The sequence below is a fragment of the Cryptomeria japonica genome, unplaced genomic scaffold (assembly GCF_030272615.1).
Source record: "Cryptomeria japonica unplaced genomic scaffold, Sugi_1.0 HiC_scaffold_20, whole genome shotgun sequence".
Lineage (NCBI taxonomy): Eukaryota > Viridiplantae > Streptophyta > Pinopsida > Cupressales > Cupressaceae > Cryptomeria > Cryptomeria japonica.
This window is the reverse complement of record NW_026728842.1, coordinates 497,647-512,500: the sequence shown is the minus strand read 5'-3', so window position 1 is coordinate 512,500 and position 14,854 is coordinate 497,647. Positions and strand designations below refer to the sequence as shown.

General features: G+C 61.2%; 1 non-coding gene across 1 annotated transcript; it reads right to left on the bottom strand.

Annotated features, from left to right (window-relative positions):
- Positions 1-10,294: 10,294 nt before the first annotated feature.
- Positions 10,295-10,413, bottom strand: LOC131860969 (5S ribosomal RNA). Its single transcript, XR_009360052.1, has one exon. It is a non-coding gene; the product is annotated as a 5S ribosomal RNA (ribosomal RNA).
- Positions 10,414-14,854: the final 4,441 nt, after the last annotated feature.

The window sequence follows — 14,854 nt, the reverse complement described above, 5'->3', positions numbered from 1 at the left end:
CGCGCGAGGTTGGAAGTTGGGTTAATTGCCCGGGCGCGCACCTTCGCCAGGGTGGGCACCTTGGTGCGCACACCTTGGCTGGGCTGCGCACCAGGGCGGGCTCAAGATGGCACCAGCATTCCCTTTTTTTCACTATCTTTCAAAACGGAAATTTTAAAATCTCGTTTTTTTTTGCCTTTTATGGAAATTAGTGAAGGCATCGCATCAAAGGTGCGCACCTCGCTGCCCACCTTGGTGTGCTCCGAGGTGCCCACCACGGTGCGAACCCGGGAGCGCCCCGATGTGTGCTCCAAGGTGCGGCGTGCACGAAGTCGGACCCCGGTTTGCCCCGGGTGCGCACCTCGCGTGCACCTTGGTGCGCACACCTTGGCTGGGTTGCGCGCCCTGGTGGGCACCATGGTGCGCACCAAGGAGCGCTCCGAAGTGTGCTCCAAGGTGCGCCGTGCACGAAGTCGGAGCCCGGTTTGCCCCGGGTGCGCACCTCGCGTGCACCTTCGCCGCGGTGGGCACCATGGCGTGCACGAAGTCGGAGCCCGGTTTGCCCCGGGTGCGCACCTCGCGTGCACCTTCGCCGGGGTGGGCACCTTGGTGTGCAGACCTTGGCTGGGTTGCGCGCCCTGGTGGGCACCATGGTGCGCACCAAGGAGCGCTCCGAAGTGTGCTCCAAGGTGCGGCCTGCACGAAGTCGGAGCCCGGTTTGCCCCGGGTGTGCACCTCGGGTGGGCACCTTGGTGCGCATGCCTTGCCTGGGCTGCGCACCAGGGCGGGCTCAAGATGGCACCCGCGTTCCTTTTTTTTCACTATCTTTCAAAACGGAAATTTTAAAATCTCATTTTTTTTTGCCTTTTTCTGGAAATTAGTGAAGGCAGCGCATCAAAGGTGCGCAGCTCGCTGCCCACCACGGTGCGCAACGCCGGTGGGCACCCGGGAGTGCTTCGAAGTGTGCTCCAAGGTGCTGCGTGCACGTTGTCGGAGCCCGGTTTGCCCCGGGTGCGCACCTCGCGTGCACCTTCGTCGGGGTGGGCACCTTGGCTGGGTTTGCCCCGGCTGCGCTCCGAAGCGGGGTTATTGGAGCGCCGCCTCTTTTTTTGTCGGAGCGTTTGGTGGGGTTTCTCGCATTGGCTCTTCCCAGGCCCGGTTGCCACCCTGGCGCGCACGAAGTCGGAAGTAGGGTTAATTGCCCGGGTGCGCACCTTTGCCAGGGTGGGCACCTTGCCTGGGCTGCGCACCAGGGCGGGCTCAAGATGGCACCCGCGTTCCGTTTTTTTCACTATCTTTCAAAACGGAAATTTCAAAATCTCCTTTTTTTTTTGCCTTTTCTGGAAATTAGTGAAGGCAGCGCATCAAAGGTGCGCACCCGGGAGCGCTACGAAGTGTGCTCCAAGGTGCGGCGTGCACGTTGTCGGAGCCCGGTTTGCCTCGGGTGCGCACCTCGCCTGCACCTTGGCCGGGGTGGGCACCTTGGCTGGGTTTGCCCAGGGTGCGCTCCGGAGCGGGGTTACTGGAGCGCCCCCTCTTTTTTTGTCAGAGCGTTTGGTGGGGTTTCTCGCATTGGCTCTTCCCAGGCCCGGTTGTTGGGTGCGCTCCCACCCTGGCGCGCGCGAGGTTGGAAGTTGGGTTAATTGCCCGGGCGCGCACCTTCGCCAGGGTGGGCACCTTGGTGCGCACACCTTGGCTGGGCTGCGCACCAGGGCGGGCTCAAGATGGCACCAGCATTCCCTTTTTTTCACTATCTTTCAAAACGGAAATTTTAAAATCTCGTTTTTTTTTGCCTTTTATGGAAATTAGTGAAGGCATCGCATCAAAGGTGCGCACCTCGCTGCCCACCTTGGTGTGCTCCGAGGTGCCCACCACGGTGCGAACCCGGGAGCGCCCCGATGTGTGCTCCAAGGTGCGGCGTGCACGAAGTCGGACCCCGGTTTGCCCCGGGTGCGCACCTCGCGTGCACCTTGGTGCGCACACCTTGGCTGGGTTGCGCGCCCTGGTGGGCACCATGGTGCGCACCAAGGAGCGCTCCGAAGTGTGCTCCAAGGTGCGCCGTGCACGAAGTCGGAGCCCGGTTTGCCCCGGGTGCGCACCTCGCGTGCACCTTCGCCGCGGTGGGCACCATGGCGTGCACGAAGTCGGAGCCCGGTTTGCCCCGGGTGCGCACCTCGCGTGCACCTTCGCCGGGGTGGGCACCTTGGTGTGCAGACCTTGGCTGGGTTGCGCGCCCTGGTGGGCACCATGGTGCGCACCAAGGAGCGCTCCGAAGTGTGCTCCAAGGTGCGGCCTGCACGAAGTCGGAGCCCGGTTTGCCCCGGGTGTGCACCTCGGGTGGGCACCTTGGTGCGCATGCCTTGCCTGGGCTGCGCACCAGGGCGGGCTCAAGATGGCACCCGCGTTCCTTTTTTTTCACTATCTTTCAAAACGGAAATTTTAAAATCTCATTTTTTTTTGCCTTTTTCTGGAAATTAGTGAAGGCAGCGCATCAAAGGTGCGCAGCTCGCTGCCCACCACGGTGCGCAACGCCGGTGGGCACCCGGGAGTGCTTCGAAGTGTGCTCCAAGGTGCTGCGTGCACGTTGTCGGAGCCCGGTTTGCCCCGGGTGCGCACCTCGCGTGCACCTTCGTCGGGGTGGGCACCTTGGCTGGGTTTGCCCCGGCTGCGCTCCGAAGCGGGGTTATTGGAGCGCCGCCTCTTTTTTTGTCGGAGCGTTTGGTGGGGTTTCTCGCATTGGCTCTTCCCAGGCCCGGTTGCCACCCTGGCGCGCACGAAGTCGGAAGTAGGGTTAATTGCCCGGGTGCGCACCTTTGCCAGGGTGGGCACCTTGCCTGGGCTGCGCACCAGGGCGGGCTCAAGATGGCACCCGCGTTCCGTTTTTTTCACTATCTTTCAAAACGGAAATTTCAAAATCTCCTTTTTTTTTTGCCTTTTCTGGAAATTAGTGAAGGCAGCGCATCAAAGGTGCGCACCCGGGAGCGCTACGAAGTGTGCTCCAAGGTGCGGCGTGCACGTTGTCGGAGCCCGGTTTGCCTCGGGTGCGCACCTCGCCTGCACCTTGGCCGGGGTGGGCACCTTGGCTGGGTTTGCCCAGGGTGCGCTCCGGAGCGGGGTTACTGGAGCGCCCCCTCTTTTTTTGTCAGAGCGTTTGGTGGGGTTTCTCGCATTGGCTCTTCCCAGGCCCGGTTGTTGGGTGCGCTCCCACCCTGGCGCGCGCGAGGTTGGAAGTTGGGTTAATTGCCCGGGCGCGCACCTTCGCCAGGGTGGGCACCTTGGTGCGCACACCTTGGCTGGGCTGCGCACCAGGGCGGGCTCAAGATGGCACCAGCATTCCCTTTTTTTCACTATCTTTCAAAACGGAAATTTTAAAATCTCGTTTTTTTTTGCCTTTTATGGAAATTAGTGAAGGCATCGCATCAAAGGTGCGCACCTCGCTGCCCACCTTGGTGTGCTCCGAGGTGCCCACCACGGTGCGAACCCGGGAGCGCCCCGATGTGTGCTCCAAGGTGCGGCGTGCACGAAGTCGGACCCCGGTTTGCCCCGGGTGCGCACCTCGCGTGCACCTTGGTGCGCACACCTTGGCTGGGTTGCGCGCCCTGGTGGGCACCATGGTGCGCACCAAGGAGCGCTCCGAAGTGTGCTCCAAGGTGCGCCGTGCACGAAGTCGGAGCCCGGTTTGCCCCGGGTGCGCACCTCGCGTGCACCTTCGCCGCGGTGGGCACCATGGCGTGCACGAAGTCGGAGCCCGGTTTGCCCCGGGTGCGCACCTCGCGTGCACCTTCGCCGGGGTGGGCACCTTGGTGTGCAGACCTTGGCTGGGTTGCGCGCCCTGGTGGGCACCATGGTGCGCACCAAGGAGCGCTCCGAAGTGTGCTCCAAGGTGCGGCCTGCACGAAGTCGGAGCCCGGTTTGCCCCGGGTGTGCACCTCGGGTGGGCACCTTGGTGCGCATGCCTTGCCTGGGCTGCGCACCAGGGCGGGCTCAAGATGGCACCCGCGTTCCTTTTTTTTCACTATCTTTCAAAACGGAAATTTTAAAATCTCATTTTTTTTTGCCTTTTTCTGGAAATTAGTGAAGGCAGCGCATCAAAGGTGCGCAGCTCGCTGCCCACCACGGTGCGCAACGCCGGTGGGCACCCGGGAGTGCTTCGAAGTGTGCTCCAAGGTGCTGCGTGCACGTTGTCGGAGCCCGGTTTGCCCCGGGTGCGCACCTCGCGTGCACCTTCGTCGGGGTGGGCACCTTGGCTGGGTTTGCCCCGGCTGCGCTCCGAAGCGGGGTTATTGGAGCGCCGCCTCTTTTTTTGTCGGAGCGTTTGGTGGGGTTTCTCGCATTGGCTCTTCCCAGGCCCGGTTGCCACCCTGGCGCGCACGAAGTCGGAAGTAGGGTTAATTGCCCGGGTGCGCACCTTTGCCAGGGTGGGCACCTTGCCTGGGCTGCGCACCAGGGCGGGCTCAAGATGGCACCCGCGTTCCGTTTTTTTCACTATCTTTCAAAACGGAAATTTCAAAATCTCCTTTTTTTTTTGCCTTTTCTGGAAATTAGTGAAGGCAGCGCATCAAAGGTGCGCACCCGGGAGCGCTACGAAGTGTGCTCCAAGGTGCGGCGTGCACGTTGTCGGAGCCCGGTTTGCCTCGGGTGCGCACCTCGCCTGCACCTTGGCCGGGGTGGGCACCTTGGCTGGGTTTGCCCAGGGTGCGCTCCGGAGCGGGGTTACTGGAGCGCCCCCTCTTTTTTTGTCAGAGCGTTTGGTGGGGTTTCTCGCATTGGCTCTTCCCAGGCCCGGTTGTTGGGTGCGCTCCCACCCTGGCGCGCGCGAGGTTGGAAGTTGGGTTAATTGCCCGGGCGCGCACCTTCGCCAGGGTGGGCACCTTGGTGCGCACACCTTGGCTGGGCTGCGCACCAGGGCGGGCTCAAGATGGCACCAGCATTCCCTTTTTTTCACTATCTTTCAAAACGGAAATTTTAAAATCTCGTTTTTTTTTGCCTTTTATGGAAATTAGTGAAGGCATCGCATCAAAGGTGCGCACCTCGCTGCCCACCTTGGTGTGCTCCGAGGTGCCCACCACGGTGCGAACCCGGGAGCGCCCCGATGTGTGCTCCAAGGTGCGGCGTGCACGAAGTCGGACCCCGGTTTGCCCCGGGTGCGCACCTCGCGTGCACCTTGGTGCGCACACCTTGGCTGGGTTGCGCGCCCTGGTGGGCACCATGGTGCGCACCAAGGAGCGCTCCGAAGTGTGCTCCAAGGTGCGCCGTGCACGAAGTCGGAGCCCGGTTTGCCCCGGGTGCGCACCTCGCGTGCACCTTCGCCGCGGTGGGCACCATGGCGTGCACGAAGTCGGAGCCCGGTTTGCCCCGGGTGCGCACCTCGCGTGCACCTTCGCCGGGGTGGGCACCTTGGTGTGCAGACCTTGGCTGGGTTGCGCGCCCTGGTGGGCACCATGGTGCGCACCAAGGAGCGCTCCGAAGTGTGCTCCAAGGTGCGGCCTGCACGAAGTCGGAGCCCGGTTTGCCCCGGGTGTGCACCTCGGGTGGGCACCTTGGTGCGCATGCCTTGCCTGGGCTGCGCACCAGGGCGGGCTCAAGATGGCACCCGCGTTCCTTTTTTTTCACTATCTTTCAAAACGGAAATTTTAAAATCTCATTTTTTTTTGCCTTTTTCTGGAAATTAGTGAAGGCAGCGCATCAAAGGTGCGCACCTCGCTGCCCACCACGGTGCGCAACGCCGGTGGGCACCCGGGAGTGCTTCGAAGTGTGCTCCAAGGTGCTGCGTGCACGTTGTCGGAGCCCGGTTTGCCCCGGGTGCGCACCTCGCGTGCACCTTCGTCGGGGTGGGCACCTTGGCTGGGTTTGCCCCGGCTGCGCTCCGAAGCGGGGTTATTGGAGCGCCGTCTCTTTTTTTGTCGGAGCGTTTGGTGGGGTTTCTCGCATTGGCTCTTCCCAGGCCCGGTTGCCACCCTGGCGCGCACGAAGTCGGAAGTAGGGTTAATTGCCCGGGTGCGCACCTTTGCCAGGGTGGGCACCTTGCCTGGGCTGCGCACCAGGGCGGGCTCAAGATGGCACCCGCGTTCCGTTTTTTTCACTATCTTTCAAAACGGAAATTTCAAAATCTCCTTTTTTTTTTGCCTTTTCTGGAAATTAGTGAAGGCAGCGCATCAAAGGTGCGCACCCGGGAGCGCTACGAAGTGTGCTCCAAGGTGCGGCGTGCACGTTGTCGGAGCCCGGTTTGCCCCGGGTGCGCACCTCGCCTGCACCTTGGCCGGGGTGGGCACCTTGGCTGGGTTTGCCCAGGGTGCGCTCCGGAGCGGGGTTACTGGAGCGCCCCCTCTTTTTTTGTCAGAGCGTTTGGTGGGGTTTCTCGCATTGGCTCTTCCCAGGCCCGGTTGTTGGGTGCGCTCCCACCCTGGCGCGCGCGAGGTTGGAAGTTGGGTTAATTGCCCGGGCGCGCACCTTCGCCAGGGTGGGCACCTTGGTGCGCACACCTTGGCTGGGCTGCGCACCAGGGCGGGCTCAAGATGGCACCAGCATTCCCTTTTTTTCACTATCTTTCAAAACGGAAATTTTAAAATCTCGTTTTTTTTTGCCTTTTATGGAAATTAGTGAAGGCATCGCATCAAAGGTGCGCACCTCGCTGCCCACCTTGGTGTGCTCCGAGGTGCCCACCACGGTGCGAACCCGGGAGCGCCCCGATGTGTGCTCCAAGGTGCGGCGTGCACGAAGTCGGACCCCGGTTTGCCCCGGGTGCGCACCTCGCGTGCACCTTGGTGCGCACACCTTGGCTGGGTTGCGCGCCCTGGTGGGCACCATGGTGCGCACCAAGGAGCGCTCCGAAGTGTGCTCCAAGGTGCGCCGTGCACGAAGTCGGAGCCCGGTTTGCCCCGGGTGCGCACCTCGCGTGCACCTTCGCCGCGGTGGGCACCATGGCGTGCACGAAGTCGGAGCCCGGTTTGCCCCGGGTGCGCACCTCGCGTGCACCTTCGCCGGGGTGGGCACCTTGGTGTGCAGACCTTGGCTGGGTTGCGCGCCCTGGTGGGCACCATGGTGCGCACCAAGGAGCGCTCCGAAGTGTGCTCCAAGGTGCGGCCTGCACGAAGTCGGAGCCCGGTTTGCCCCGGGTGTGCACCTCGGGTGGGCACCTTGGTGCGCATGCCTTGCCTGGGCTGCGCACCAGGGCGGGCTCAAGATGGCACCCGCGTTCCTTTTTTTTCACTATCTTTCAAAACGGAAATTTTAAAATCTCATTTTTTTTTGCCTTTTTCTGGAAATTAGTGAAGGCAGCGCATCAAAGGTGCGCACCTCGCTGCCCACCACGGTGCGCAACGCCGGTGGGCACCCGGGAGTGCTTCGAAGTGTGCTCCAAGGTGCTGCGTGCACGTTGTCGGAGCCCGGTTTGCCCCGGGTGCGCTCCTCGCGTGCACCTTCGTCGGGGTGGGCACCTTGGCTGGGTTTGCCCCGGCTGCGCTCCGAAGCGGGGTTATTGGAGCGCCGCCTCTTTTTTTGTCGGAGCGTTTGGTGGGGTTTCTCGCATTGGCTCTTCCCAGGCCCGGTTGCCACCCTGGCGCGCACGAAGTCGGAAGTAGGGTTAATTGCCCGGGTGCGCACCTTTGCCAGGGTGGGCACCTTGCCTGGGCTGCGCACCAGGGCGGGCTCAAGATGGCACCCGCGTTCCGTTTTTTTCACTATCTTTCAAAACGGAAATTTCAAAATCTCCTTTTTTTTTTGCCTTTTCTGGAAATTAGTGAAGGCAGCGCATCAAAGGTGCGCACCCGGGAGCGCTACGAAGTGTGCTCCAAGGTGCGGCGTGCACGTTGTCGGAGCCCGGTTTGCCCCGGGTGCGCACCTCGCCTGCACCTTGGCCGGGGTGGGCACCTTGGCTGGGTTTGCCCAGGGTGCGCTCCGGAGCGGGGTTACTGGAGCGCCCCCTCTTTTTTTGTCAGAGCGTTTGGTGGGGTTTCTCGCATTGGCTCTTCCCAGGCCCGGTTGTTGGGTGCGCTCCCACCCTGGCGCGCGCGAGGTTGGAAGTTGGGTTAATTGCCCGGGCGCGCACCTTCGCCAGGGTGGGCACCTTGGTGCGCACACCTTGGCTGGGCTGCGCACCAGGGCGGGCTCAAGATGGCACCAGCATTCCCTTTTTTTCACTATCTTTCAAAACGGAAATTTTAAAATCTCGTTTTTTTTTGCCTTTTATGGAAATTATTGAAGGCATCGCATCAAAGGTGCGCACCTCGCTGCCCACCTTGGTGTGCTCCGAGGTGCCCACCACGGTGCGAACCCGGGAGCGCCCCGATGTGTGCTCCAAGGTGCGGCGTGCACGAAGTCGGACCCCGGTTTGCCCCGGGTGCGCACCTCGCGTGCACCTTGGTGCGCACACCTTGGCTGGGTTGCGCGCCCTGGTGGGCACCATGGTGCGCACCAAGGAGCGCTCCGAAGTGTGCTCCAAGGTGCGCCGTGCACGAAGTCGGAGCCCGGTTTGCCCCGGGTGCGCACCTCGCGTGCACCTTCGCCGCGGTGGGCACCATGGCGTGCACGAAGTCGGAGCCCGGTTTGCCCCGGGTGCGCACCTCGCGTGCACCTTCGCCGGGGTGGGCACCTTGGTGTGCAGACCTTGGCTGGGTTGCGCGCCCTGGTGGGCACCATGGTGCGCACCAAGGAGCGCTCCGAAGTGTGCTCCAAGGTGCGGCCTGCACGAAGTCGGAGTCCGGTTTGCCCTGGGTGCGCACCATGGCGTGCACGAAGTCGGAGCCCGGTTTGCCCCGGGTGCGCACCTCGCGTGCACCTTCGCCGGGGTGGGCACCTCGGCTGGTTTGCGCGCCCTGGTGCGCACCAAGGAGCGCTCCGAAGTGTGCTCCAAGGTGCGGCGTGCACGAAGTCGGAGCCCGGTTTGCCCCGGGTGCGCACCTCGCGTGCACCTTCGCCGCGGTGGGCACCTTGGCTGGGTTGGGCACCATTGAGCGCTCCGAAGTTTGCTCCAAGGTGCGCACCATGGCCCTCCAAGGTGCGCAGCATGGCGTGCACGAAGTCGGAGCCCGGTTTGCCCCGGGTGCGCACCTCGCGTGCACCTTCGCCAGGGTGGGCACCTCGGTGCGCACACCTTCTCAATGTTTTCTTGCCTTTTCTGGAAATTGGTGAAGGCAGCGCATCAAAGGTGCGCACCTCGGTGTGCTCCGAGGTGCGAACCCGAGAGCGCTTCGAGGTGCGCACGAAGTCAAAAGTCGGGTTAATTGCATTGTTTTCCCCGGGTGCGCTCCGAGGTGCGCAACATCGGTGCGCACCAAGGAGGGCTCCGAAGTGTGCTCCAAGGTGCGCACGATGGCGTGCACCTCTGGTGCGCACGATTCGGAGCTCGGTTTGCCCGGGGTGCGCACACCTTGGCTGGGTTGCGCACCTTTTGTGCGCTCCATGGTGCGTACGAAGTCGGAGCTCGGTTTGCCCCGGGTGCGCACCTTGATGCGCACGCCTTGGCTGGGCTGCGCACCTTGGTGGGCGCCTCCAAGGTGCGCACGAAGTCGAAGCTCGGTTTGCCCCGGGTGCGCACCTTGGTGGGCGCCATGGTGCACTCCGAGGTGCCCAAGATTGGTGCGCACCAAGGAGCGCTCCGAAGTGCGCTCCAAGGTGCGCAGGTGCGCGCGAAGTCGAAAGTTGGGTTAATTGTCCGGTTTGCCTCGGGTGCGCACCTTGCGTGCACCTTCGCCAGGGTGGGCGCCTTGGTGCGCACACCTTGGCTGGGCTGCGCACCCGGGCGCGCACACCTTGGCACCCGCGTTTCCTTCATTTTAAATTTTTTTTTTTTACAATCTCTCAAGTGGGAAATTCTATAATCTCAACTTTTTTTGCCTTTTCAGGAAACTTTTGAATGGAGCGCATCATTGGTGCGCTCCGAAGTGTGCTCCAAGGTGCGCACCTCTGGTGCGCTCCAAAGCTCTCTCCAGCTGCGTGCACCTGCCCCGGGCGCGCACCCGGCCCCGCCCAGCTTCGCTCACCTGTCCCGGGCGTCTGGTGCGGAACCTTAGAGTAAGAAACATCACCGTGCACCTTGGCCAACGTGCGCGACTCGACCGAGCGCGCACTGGCCGAGGTGCACACCGATTTCACCTGGGTGCGCGCGCAGCACCTCGGGCGCACCGGGGTGCGCGCACAACGCCCGGGTTGCACCGTGGCCTGTGTGCTCGGGGCGCCTCGGGTGCGCGCTCGGTGTCGCCCCGGCGCACGCGGTAGTGCGGGCAACGCACCCCGGCCCGGCCCGGCCCCGACGAGAACGCAAACGGGCAAAAGGTTAATTCAAATAGCATTGCGACGCCCGGCGAAAAACTAAAAAAGGGTGCAACACCGGGACTTCCCGGGAGGTCACCCATCCCAGTACTACTCCGGCCCAAGCGCGCTTAACTGCGGAGTTCTGATGGGATCCGGTGCACTAACGCTGGTATGATCGCACCCGTTATGAGCTTGTCGCAGTGTGTACTTAGCAAACCGCGACCCACGTGCGAATCCACCCCGGCCACCCACCCCCGTCGAGGTGCACACCCTCCCTCGCGAAGTGCGCCCCGTTCGCCAAGTGTGAGCCCTGCCCGGGTGCACGCACCTTGCTAGGGCATCGGGTGTGCACCCGGCCCGGCCTACGTGCGTGCACCTGGACGGGGCGTCGTGTGCGTGCAGTGTCCCGTCTGCAACGCGGTGCCCACACACCACCTCGGGCGCAACGACCTGCGCTCACATGTGGGCCGAGTGCACCTTGGTGCATGTTCGGGGCGCCTCGGGTGCACGCTCGATCTTGCCCCGGTGCACCAAGGCGCTCGGTTTGCCCCGGGTGCGCACTTGGTGCAAGGTGGGCACCCAAAATAGGGATCAAGCACCAAAACACAAGTTTCGGGATGCAAAATGGGACCCAAGGACCACAAATGCGTTCCAAGACCCATGATGGGTCCACGAGAACAAAAATGTGTTCCGAGACTTAATAAACAAATATTGGGTTTTAGGAGAAGAAACATGCTCTGATGCCCAAAACGAGAATCGACCCCGAAAAGGCCACAGGCCAAAAGTGGGATGCGAGACAAAAAAAAATGGGACCCGAGGACCAAAATTGGGTTCCCAGGTCGAAGACAGGGCAACCGGACAAGAAACGACCTCTAAGGCTCGAAATGAGTCCCGACGACTAAAACTTGACAAGAAGCACCCATCAGGCACCCAACTCGACACCCATGGGATGCCGACCCACCCGGGCTTCCACCTAGCACACCTTGGCACCCACCCACCCTCACACCCAACCTCGCACCCAACTTAGCACCTTTGAACCCACATTGGCACTCACCCTGACCCTGGCACCTTGGAACCCACATTGGCACTCACCTTGACCCTGGCACCCACCTTTGCACTCACCTTGGGACCCACCCTGGCTCCCACCTCGGCACCCACCCAGACACCCACCTTGGTTCCTTGGCACCCACCTTGGATCCTTGGCACCCACCCCGACACCCACCTTGGCACGCAACTTGGCTACTTGCCACCCACCTTGGCTCCTTGAAGCCCACCCCGACAACCACCCCGTGACCTACCCTGGCTAGGGTTGGTGCACACCCACCCTGGTGCCCACCTTGGCACCCACCCTATGACCCACCTTGGCACGCACCTTAGTACCCACCCCGTTACCCACCCTAGGACCCACCCCGTGACCCACCTTGGCCAGGGTGGGTGCACCCACCCTGGTGCCCACCTTGGCACCCACCCATCCTAGCACCCAGCCTGTGACCGGGCTTGGAACCCAACCTTGCACCCGTCTTGGCCAGTGTGGGTGCGCACCCATCCTGGCACCCACGTTGTGACACACCCTTTAACCCACGCACCCTAGCACCCACGTTGGCACCCACCTTGGAACCCAACTTGGCACCCACCTCGGCACCCACCTTGACACTTGTGGACCCACCTTGCCACTCACCCTAGCATCGACCCATCCTAGCACCCACCCTGGCACCTTTGCACCCTAGCACTCACCCATCCTAGCACCTAACCTGTGACCCACCTTGACACTCACCCTCGCACCCACCTTGGAACCCAACCTAGCACCCACCCACCCTGACACCAACCCTAGCACCTACCCACCCTTGCACCCACCCTGTGACCCATCTTGGCACCCACCCATCCTACCACTCAACCTATCACCCACCTTCTCACCCACCTTGGCATCCACCTTAGCACCCACCCACACTGGCACCTTGGCACCCACCTCGGGCAAGGTGGGTGCACACCCACCCTGGCACCCAATTTAGAACCCACCGAGCATGTTACCCACCTTGGCACCCACATTGCAGCCCACCCTAGTACCCACCCTATGACCCACATTGGCATCCACACCCTAGCACCCAGGCACCTCGACACCCGCCTTGACACCCACCCTAGCACTGAACCTGTGACCCACCTTGGAACTCACCCTAGAACCCACCCACCCTGTGAACCACCTTGGCATCCACCTTAGCACCCACCCACCTTGGCACCCACTCTAGCACTCACCCATCCTAACACCCAACTTGTTACCCACCTTGGCACCCGCCCTCGCGTCCACCTTGAAACCCACCCTAGCACCCACCCACGCAGGAGCCCACCTTGGCACCCAACCTAACACCCACGCATCCTGGCACCCAACTTGTGACCCACCTTGGAACCCACCCTAGTACCCACCTTTGAACCCACTATATCACCAACCCACCTTGGCACCCACCCTATGACCCTCTTTGGAATCCACCCTAGCACGCACCCACCCTGGCACCCACCATGGAGCGCACCCTAGCACCCACCCACCTCGGCACGCACCTCAACACCCACCTTGGTGTGCGCACTGCGCCAACCTCTCAAAGACCCTATGTGGTGCGCTCCAAAGTGTACACCTTTGGTGCGCTCCAAGGTGCGCACCTTTGGTGCACACCAAAGTGTGCACCGAGGTGAGCACCAAAGTGCACTCCAGGGTGCACACCAAGGCGCGCACCTTTGGTGCGGTCAATGCAAACGAATTCGGAAGTTGGGGTCGATGTCGTAATCGCTGCTGCAGACTACACGTATGAGAATCGGACAAATAGCTTTATATAGGGGAGGTGTTGCGTTTGATGGGTCGACTCCCCTGGTTGTGTGCACTGCACCAACTTCAAAGACCCTGTCTTGTTTAAGAAGTCAAAAGTTGGGGTGGATGTCCTAATCATTGCTGCAGTCTACGCATGTATGAGAATCAGACAAATAGCTTATATAGGGGAGGTGTTGCATTCGGTGGGTTGACTCCCCTGGTTGTGCGCACTGCGCCAACCTCAAAGACCTTGTTTTCGTTTAGAAGCCGAAAGTTGGGGTCGATGTCCTAATTGCTCTTGCAGGCTACGCATGTATGAGAATCAGACAAATAGCTTATATAGGGGAGGTGTTGGGTTTGATGGGTCGACTCCCCTGGTTGTGCGCATTGCGCCAACCTCAAAGACCCTGCATTGCGGATGAAGTCGAAAGTCAGAGTTTGGTGTGCTACAAGGTGTGGTCGAAGGTGCTCACCTAGGTGTGCACCTTTGGAGCGCAGGAAAAGTGCCCTCCAAAAGTGCGCACCTTTGGAGTGCACAAAAGTGCCCTCCAAAAGTGCGCACCTTTGGAGCGCAGAAAAGTGCCCTCCAAAAAGTGCCCTCCAAAAGTGCGCACCTTTGGAGCGCAGAAAAGTGCCCTCCAAAAAGTGCCCTCCAAAAGTGCGCACCTTTGGAGCGCAGAAAAGTGCCCTCCAAAAAGTGCCCTCCAAAAGTGCGCACCTTTGGAGCGCAGAAAAGTGCCCTCCAAAAAGTGCCCTCCAAAAGTGCGCACCTTTGGAGCGCAGAAAAGTGCCCTCCAAAAAGTGCCCTCCAAAAGTGCGCACCTTTGGAGCGCAGAAAAGTGCCCTCCAAAAAGTGCCCTCCAAAAGTGCGCACCTTTGGAGCGCAGAAAAGTGCCCTCCAAAAAGTGCCCTCCAAAAGTGCGCACCTTTGGAGCGCAGAAAAGTGCCCTCCAAAAAGTGCCCTCCAAAAGTGCGCACCTTTGGAGCGCAGAAAAGTGCCCTCCAAAAAGTGCCCTCCAAAAGTGCGCACTTTTGGTGCGCACCAAAAGTGCGCACTTTTGGTGCGCACCAAAAGTGCGCACTTTTGGTGCGCACCAAGGCGCTGGTTCGGTCGTTGCAGGCGAGTTCGGAAGTTGGGGTCGATGTCCTGAGCGGAGGTGCAAACTACACAGGTGTCGGAATCGGACAAATAGCTTATATAGGGGAGGTGTATGCTTCGATGGGTCGACTCCCCAGGTTGAGCGCACCGCGCCAACCTCAAAGACCCTACGGTATGGATGAAGTCGGAAGTTGGGTCCGATGACCGATTCGATTAGTAGGTATGCTCATGAGGTCGGAATTTGGGTCCGATGACCTGCCATGTGTAGGAAGGCGAATGTTGGCACTGTGCGTTGCAAGGTGCACACCAAGGCGCTGGTGCGGTCTTTTTAGTCGAGTTCGGAAGTTGGGGTCGATGTCCTGATCGGAGGTGCAAGCTACACAGGTGTGGGAATCGGACAAATAGCTTATATAGGGGAGGTGTATGCTTCGTTGGGTCGACTCCCCGAGTTGAGCGCACCGCGCCAACCTCAAAGACCCTACGGTATGGATGAAGTCGGAAGTTGGGTCCGATGACCGATTCGATATGTAGGCATACTCGCGAGGTCGGAATTTGGGTCCGATGACCTGCCATGTTGAGGAAGGCGAATGTTGGCACTGTGCGTTGCAAGGTGCGCACCAAGGCGCTGGTTCGGTCGTTGCAGGCGAGTTCGGAAGTTGGGGTCGATGTCCTGATCGGAGGTGCAAACTACACAGGTGTGGGAATCGGACAAATAGCTTATATAGGGGAGG